Below are 9,247 nucleotides of genomic sequence, written 5' to 3'. Positions count from 1 at the left end.
AGCTTCTGCAGTATAAGTGATTGATACAGACTGAGGGCTCTGGGCTCTAAAGATTCGTTCCCTACTCTGGATATACCAGTTTGGAAAGGATGCACCCCTCATGGAGCCCCTCCACCTCCTTCCCACCCTTCCTCGAGACCCCCTGGCATCCTCCTTGTCACTCAGCACACTGACATTCAGTATGCCAGCACATCTTTCTTTGTTGGTCTGGGGTCCTCTTCTCTCCAGCTCATCACTGCTTGGTGTTCTGTCCATTGATCACCAATGTACTACATGAGTAGAGCCCACGCCCCATGCTGGGTCATGGACACAGCAAGGGAAATAAGATTCAGCCTCTTTCTTCATGGACCTCACAGTCCATTGGGAGGTTCACTGCAAGGTGGTGCTGGGCCCTGTAATAGAAGAACCTCTGAGGAGCTATGGAAATACAGAGACTAGAACAAGAAACATGTATTTGCCTGGAGGGGTTTGAAAAGGACACACAGAAAGATGGCATTTAAACTGTTCTAGGCAGACAAAGAGGCCCTGGCAAACAGTGAAGAAAGGCAGGAGCCTTCCAGATGCAGGCATTGACTTCAAGGAGCACAGTTTGCTCCGGGAACAGCAAAGTCTGAGGAAGCCACTGTAATAAGGTGAAAAAGGAGACTCATGCCAGGCTATGCGGGGCCCCCAGTGCATGCAAAGAAATGTGGACTCTGTGTAGGAAATAGGGCAAATGCCATGCCTTGGCATTTGCATTTATAATCTGGGGGCTGTGTTCCAGATGCAAAGGTAACTGATGTACATGGGAGGGGGATTGGGGTGGCTGACACCATTTTGGATGTGATTCCTACACCTCCCCACTGACTCTCAGCTGGGCTCAGGTGAATGGTGGAGAAAAATATGTAGGAATATAGCAGAGACTGAGGGCCCAGATATAGAGAGATTCTAGCCTCTAGAAGGGCGATAGATCAATTCACGGAAAATCAACTTGCCAAAAGCCAATTCACAATGCCCGTCATATGAAGCCTAGGCCAAGGCAATGCCAAATACAGGGTCAGGACACAGATCCACAAAAGGGATATGGCAGTAAACTGCATTTAAGGGAAGGCCCACCCCTTTACATAGAAGATGGTTTATGCAAACGCAGAGGGAATTCAGCCTAGGAGCCTAATCCTCAATCAGGGAGGAGGTCAATCTGTGATTTGGAATTCAGTTACTTGATTCCCAGTGAACGAGCCACTGGCAAATTGCTTCTCAGTGAATTGCTCTGCCTCCCAGGAAAAGGCCTCAAGCAGAGGTCTACACCTTTGGCTTCCAGAGCATACACTCTGGTCACCTACCCAAGCGTAAGTAAAAAGTTTAATGAAAACTAAACTTCCTCAACTCTCGGCAGTCCCTCTCTTTCCTCACCTCACAGCTCAGATCCTCAGAACAGAAGGCTGATGTTTTCCATAGGTTGTTTCAAACCCTTTCCAGTCCTTTTCCATCTTCACCAAAATGTCCTTCCTTTCCTTCTCTTTCTCTCTCATTCTCTGGCTCTCGCCCTCACTCTCTTGCTCACTCTTGCTCCTTCTTCCTATAAACAATGATATAAATTACCACTTAGCTTGAACTGTTCAGCGTATTCTTGGTCTTTATGGAGACAGCATGCTCCATAATGGATCACTTTTGTGGAAAAGCGCAATTCCAGTAATTAGGGGCACTTTGATGGAGAGCCCAAGCTCCATAACTCAAGAGATCATAAGCATTTCTACTCTGGTGAAGTCCAGTTTAATGCAAAAGAAACATGTGTTTCCTGTCCCTTATTCTAAATCGATTGGGCCATTTGTCTAATTTAAACACTCTGTAAATTACATATATCCTCCAAAGATAGGGATGAGGTCGAGATATTTGATATATGCTTTTTCATATGGCTTGAATCCATCACTGTCTTCCACAAGGCCCCTTAGCTTTCTCCTGAGTGGATGGAGGCCCCATAACTCTCTGATCTACTTCATTTTCTCTGACGCCCCTTAGGATCCCTGTTCAGATAGTTTGGTCAAAGAATTATGGCTGACTTTCAGAAGGCATGGGTTGAAGGCTAAAGTAGCACTGCATCCCTGGCAAGCTCATGTTCTGTTGGCACACCCATCAAATTCTCTTCAACTTCTCTTCCCACTTTGTCCGTTAATATAATATGAGACTCGAACAAGGGGAAAATTCAAGAAAGGTAGAGGGTATGGATGTTTGTGGCAAGCAATTATGCACCATTTTTGGCTGAGTTAGCGCAGCTGAATTTTAGAAAAAGACTTGTTCCAATCATTCAGTTTCTCTGGTACATGAGGCTTCTAGAAGAGCAAAAATCAGGGTGCCTAAGTGGTGCAGTCATTTAAGCATCTGACTCTTGGATTCAGCTCAGGTTGTGATCTCAGGGTCATGGGATTGATCCCCACATTGTGCTCCGTGCTTAGCGGGTAGTTTGCTTGAGACTCCCTTTCCCTCTCACTCTCCCTCTGCTCACACTCACACGTACTCTCTCTCTCAAATAAATAAGTAAATCTTTAAAAAAAAAAAAAAGAAGAGCAAAGATCTCTCTTTGGAATTTAGCATCTCCAACTGCAGATATCCTTGACTTCTCAAATCTTGTTTGGGAATTGTAATCCAACTACCAATTAAACTTTCTTTCATTTTAAATCAATGAGATTTCATTTTGTTTTTAAAAGCTGGTCTTTGTTCTCATGTCCATCTGTTAAATCACATGTTGAAAGAATATATGAACTGGAAGGGAAATAAGAGCTCAGTGAATTCAAGCCCCTTACTTTATAAATAGGCTGAAATCAGGCAAGGGATAGCAACTGGATATGAGATTCATAGAAAAAGATTCTAATGGCTAATAAACATATGAAAGCTGCATTACTTGAGTAAATATTAATACAAATTATGATGTGCAGGAAGAAACCAAGATAGGAATTAATTACCATTGAGACAAAGAAGCATGCACTGATGTGAAGAAAATTGGTGTCTTCATTATTAAGCCTTCCCATTCGGAGACATGATTTATTTCTCCATTTATTCAGGTCTTGTTGTATCCTTCAGTGCATATAATTGCTTCACTTATATAGATGTTAAATATATGCATATTTTTTTGTTAAATTTGGTTTTTTTTTTCAATTCTCTTTCAGGGTTTTCTCATTTCCAGGTCATTCCCCTCTTCCTGAGTCTTTTGTTGCCCTCATAATAACACATTCTGTTATTATGTCACATTAAATAAGAAATAAACAAGAACTCCAGCAAAGGTTCAAACAATATTCTCTGAGGACAGTAGGGGAAGATAAAAATCCTACAGAAAGGAGTGTTGAAATTGGTCTTTGAAGAGTGGGACAGTTTTTGACACATGGTGGCATATAAAAAAGTGGAGATGAGAAAGGAGATCATGGTGATTGATGCATGAAGGGATTAGGATAGGTCCTAGTGCAAAATTCACTGAGACCTGGGCAGCAGAGCACAGAGGTGCCCTCACCCCAGTGAGGGAACATTCCAGAATGGACCAGAGCTTTGGGTACTCTCAGCACACACTACCTCTCTCTTTCTTTTCAATTCCCTGCACCCTAAGCCCAGAGCCCTTGAGTTTCTCCTTTTTCCACACACTCCTGCTATCCCCAGGCTGACACTTCAGAACTCTAGGCCTCTTGACGGGAATAAAAGCCTTGAACCAAATAACCCTATGCAGGAAGACCCACTGCTGCCTCATTTCTCTCTTTGGGTCCCACTGACTTTACCTGGGTGAGGGTGGGCTGTACCTTTAACCTTTGCTCTCCTGGACTTGGACAGCTCTTGTCACTGCACTTTGGTAACTAAATTCTTGCTCTGTTTCTTCCAGTTCACTCTGACCACTTGATATGGCTTTGGGCTCTACTAACTAACTCTCTAACCTGTCCATGGTTTTCCTGGCTGTCACATCTCATGCTGATTGAAGATCTTGTCCAGGTCTTCCCACCTGTGAAGACAGATGATGCCTCTACAGATGCATATTCAATACTGTTGTCTTCCAGAAACAGAGATCGGACCTTCACATCCATGTGCATCAATTCCATTTAAACCTGTCATTAGCACCATGAAACCAAACTTTCTCAAAACTTTGCAGCATTAAATGTGACCTGATGGGTGCTTCCTGTGCTTCTTTTCCTTTGCCTCATGGAGAAGGGTCCTTAACAAATTGACAACTTGAAGAAGGCCCAGCAATTCATGTCTGTGGACACTTAATGGAATAACTCCAATGGCTCAACCAGAAGCAAAGTCCAGAAGAGACCCCCAGTAAGGAAAACCACCTTTAAGTAAGGAGGCTCATCTTGAATTCACCCACTTTGCGGGTTCTCAAGAGGTAGGTTGTGACTAGCCCAAGAGAACGAGAACAACTGTTCCAGGAACTGTGCAATCAAAGGCTCCCTCAGCAGAAGGTAGGCCATCTCTGAGAAACAAGGAGACACCTCTCTCAGCTTCTATTTTGATTTTTCATGTGTCTATCTGGAAAACAGAGTTTGGAAAGTTAAAAGCATCTTTCCTAAACTCCTTAGCAGCTAAGATTCTGGGCAATTTAGTTTCTGCCAACTGGATGAGCTTTCTCAACATTTTAAATTCAGAGTAGAATTAAGTAAATTCTGCAAATGGACTAAATATACCAATTAAAAGACAGGGATTAGCACATTTAAAAACATAACCCAGGGCGCCTGGCTGGCTCAGTCCAAACAGCATGCGACTCTTGATCTCAGGCTTGTGAGTGTGAGGCCCGTGTTGGATATAGAGATTACTAAAAAAAATTAAAATAAGTAAAAACATGACCCAAATATACGTTATCTCCAAGAAATTCACTTCAAGTATAATGAGATAGTCAGACTGAAAGTAAAAGAATAAAAAAAGGTATATAATGCAAACATTAATCAAAGAAAGTAGGAATAATGATTAATATCAAATAAAGTAGATTTCAGAGCAAAAAGTATTACCAGAAACAGATTATTAATAATAAGAGTCAATCTACTGTGAAGGCTTAGCAATGCTAAATGTGTATGCATCAAACTACAGAGCTGCAAAGTATGTAAAGCAAAAAGTGACAGAACTGAAATGAGAAGTAGAAAAGTAGCAATTATCATTGGAAACGTCAAAATCCCTCTTAACAATCAATAAAATAACTAAGCAGAAAATGGGCAAGAATGCCATCGGACAACAGGAACTTATGAACATTCATAGAGCACTCCACTCAACATCATATGCATTCTTTTCAAGTGCCCACAAAAATATACGCCAAGGTAGACCCTATCTTAGGCTCTAAGACTAGCCTCAACAAATCTAAAAGAATTGAAATCACAGAGAGTGTATTCTTTGACCACAATAAAATCAAACTAAAAATCAATAACAGATGGATAACAGGAAAATCTCCAAACATTTGGAAACTAAACAGCATACTTCTAAATAATGCAAGAGTCAAAGAGGACATCTCAGTGGAAATCAAAACTACGTTGAATTAAATTAAAATGAAAATATAACATCAAAATTTGTGTGATACAGCGAAAAGCAGTGCTGAGAGGGAAACTTATAGCATTAAATGCACACATTAGAAGAGGGAAAGTCTCAGTAATTTAAACAGCGCCCCCCCAAAAGAATCTGGAAAAAGGAGAGAAAAAATAAATCCAATGCAAGTTCCTGGAAATAATAAAGAGAAGAACAGAAGTCAGTGAAGCTGAAAACAGAAAATAAATGGGGAAATCAAGGAGACAAAGAGCTTTGGAAAGTGTGATGAAACTGACAAATCTCTAGCAAGATGGACAAATTTAAAAGAGAAAAGACACAAATTACCAAAATCAGAAATATAGGAGATATCATTACAAACCCTTCAGACATCAAAAGGATAGTAAGGGAATACTATAAACAGCTCAACACATGTAAATTCAAAAACTTAGATTAAATGGACCTATCCCTTGAAAAGGACAAATTACCACAGTTTATCCAATATAAATAAATAGTTTGAATAACCTATAAGTATTAAGAAAATTGAATTTGTAATTCAAAAACCCCCAAATAGAAATCTTCAGGCTCAAAGGGTTTCACAGCAGAATTCTACCAAATGTTTAAATTCTATACATCTTTACCAGAAAGTAGAAGAGGAGGAAACACTTCATTGAAATTAAAAATTTCTATTAATAGAATGATAAGACAAGTTATAGAAATGTAGAAAATATTTGCAAACTATATATTCAATGCAGGACTAATATCTAGAATATATAAAGAAGCCTCAAAACTCAATAGTCAGAACAAAAATAATAATTGAATTAAGAAGGGCACAAAAGACACAAAAAGGAGTTTTAACAAAGAAGATATAAAGATGGCAAACAAACACCTAAAATGATACTCAGCATCATTAGCCTTTAAGCAAATGCCAACTAAAACCACCACGAGATATCACTATACACCCATCAGAATGGATAAAACAAAAAATGGTAACTCCCTCAAATGCTAGCATGGATGCAGAGAAACTGGATCACTCACCCTGCTGATGGGAATGTAAAATGACAGAGCCTCTCTGGAAAACAATTTGGCAATTTCTTAAAAAACTAAACATGCAAGCACCATAGGACCAAGGAATTACGGGTCTGAAACCTGGAGTTGAATTAATTAATTAAGGGCTGAAGTGGGAAGCCAGGAAGCCTTATGTTCACATAAAAACTTGTTCACAAATATTTGCAGCAGCTTCGTTTGTAACAATTAAAAACTAGAAACAACCCAGATGTTCTTCAACAGGTTGGATAAGGAAAGTACATCCATACCTTGGAATACTACTCATCAATAACAAGAAACTACGGATACAGGCAAAAACCTGAATGAAGCTCCAGAACATTATTCTGAGTGAAAATGCCTATCCCAAAAGACAACACATTTTATGTTCCATTTATGTAACATTATGGACATGGAGAATAGAATAGTGGTTCTCAGGGGTTACAGAGGGGTGGGAGCAGGAGGGTTGTGGGCATGACCACTGAAGGACGACATGAGGGATCCTGGTGGGGATGGACATGCTCAGTGTCCTGACTATATCGCTGTCAGTATCCTGATTGTGATATTGTACTGGAGTTTCATGGTATGGACGTACCATAATTTGTTTAGCTATTGGAGGAAACTAAGCAAAGTGTACATGATATATTATTCCTTACAAATTCATGTGAACCTATAATTATTTCAAAATAAAGTTTCTTTTAAAAAAAAGGGGGGGGGATAATCCTGTAGGCAAATGGAAACAGAAAAAATAAGAATTAATGAATACGTGAAAACGCCATCAATTCTTTCGACTACAAATTGTCTTTCATGAACTCCTCAGAGTCTATCCTGAATAGAAACTTCTAACTCTAACCAAACATCTATGCCTTTTCCTAAGGATGGGATCAAGGTGGGGTTATCATCATCTATCTCAATAAACTGCACATTTCATCCAATTTCCCTCTTCCTTTACCAAGGTTCACATAATTTGTTACCTAAAAAATCCTTTGCCAGTTTAAGGCCTGAAGCAAAGAGGCTTCGGACATAATTATTTCATGATTAATCACTGAAGTAATCTAATTAAACCCCACAAAAACTCAATGAGAAACAAGACTGATTGTTTAGAAAATGTTTGTTGAAAACCTCTACCACAATATTATTGCCAAAGTGAAACGGAGAGGGAAAAGTCTCTCAATAACTCGGTTTTCAGACCTAAACTTAATAATAGCCCCTTTGCTTTAGACTATGTCTAAATGCCTTGATTCTGGTCTTAGACAAACTGTATGTGCCCCCACGTGGCACAACAAACAGGAAAATGAGCCTCCTCCACCTCTCTCTGCTAATGACAAGATTTACTACTGTGAGCCAGGGGCGACCTTCAGAAACAGCTGACCCTGTGGGCTAATTATGCTTAGAAAGAAAAGTAAAACGTTAACTTGGTTGAAGGGTCACTGTTGCTCTTGGCATGCATTCCACACCATTCTGTTCAATGAATCAGTGGACTCCATTACGTCTATTAGGGTGCATTTTGTAGCCCATATATCCTGTCAATCTCAGGCAGAGACAAAATCAGAAATACTACTAAGGCTAACCGGCTAACAAAACCAATGCTTAAAATTCCAGGTTGATATCATACCTTCTATGCTTTGTGGATCTAAAGCCTTGATCCCTTACCAAGTGTTTTTCCAGCCACTTGAGTTAACTTCCAAATTCTTTCTCCAAGAACCATCTTTAATCCCCCAGTTTCCCCCTGCTGGCCTGCTTTCATGCAGAGGTGGGACAGCTCTCCATTTGGAGATGAATCAAGTTTCAAGTTTCACAATTTCCATAACTGAAAATGAGACCAGGCTGAGCCCACTGTGTTCTGAGTCGATAAAAACTAGGCATAGCAGGTACCAGAATGCCATGGCCACCAGGTGATAAGATGTTGCCCTAAGTCTCAGCATCGTACACTCCCCCTGGTCCCCCACCCAGCCACTGCCTTGTCCCCAGTCACCACTGAATATGTCCAATCGCTAAGGCTGGGTTTCTTCTCTGTCTCTAATTTTGTATTCTAGTTCCCATTTGGCAGTGACCCAAGTTTTCCTGGCCATCCAGGCCTCCCTTTCTTCAAGGGCTGAAACCTGACTCTTTTACCACCCAGCTACTGACATCTCAAGATGTTATCACTCACCTGACTTTGAGTTTTGCTTTCAGAGATCCAAGCTCATGTTTCCAGAATGCTACGAAACAAATTCTTGTTGATTTTTCTGACTCACATAACCAGATCCACCCCAAAAAGAGAATATTCCTGATTCAGACTCATCTTGGACAACCCTGGGCAACTGGGATACTCAATTCAATTTAATTCAATAAAAATATCTTGAGTTCTTAGATGTGTCTGGCACTTTTCCAGCTGTTGGAATTATGAAGATTAATAGGACACAGCTCCTGCCCTCCCAAAGCTTGTTGCTAATTGGGAAAACACACATACAAACACAGATCTTCAACCTAATATGGTAAACGATTTAATAAGATATGAATCTGTGGCTCATTGAGAATAGTGCATGCTTCCTCCCAGAGGAGGAGGAGGAGGGAAGGTGAGCACAGAGAAGGGATGTAGTCAGGGCAAAAAAGGGAGAAAGAGATTCCCCAACGCTAGAAAGGGCACATCAGGTGGGATTTTATAAGGAGCAGACTGCACTAGCCCACCTGGAGCACTCTAGGGAGATGCAAGGATCTTAGAGGGTAGAGCCTGTATGGTAGCTTGGGAAGACTGGTC

The sequence above is a fragment of the Mirounga leonina genome, unplaced genomic scaffold, assembly GCF_011800145.1.
Source record: "Mirounga leonina isolate KUSES-001 unplaced genomic scaffold, KU_Mleo_1.0 Mir_114, whole genome shotgun sequence".
Classification (NCBI taxonomy): Eukaryota; Metazoa; Chordata; class Mammalia; order Carnivora; family Phocidae; genus Mirounga; species Mirounga leonina.
The sequence above is the reverse complement of the archived record's forward strand: the minus strand, read 5'-3'. Positions refer to the sequence as shown.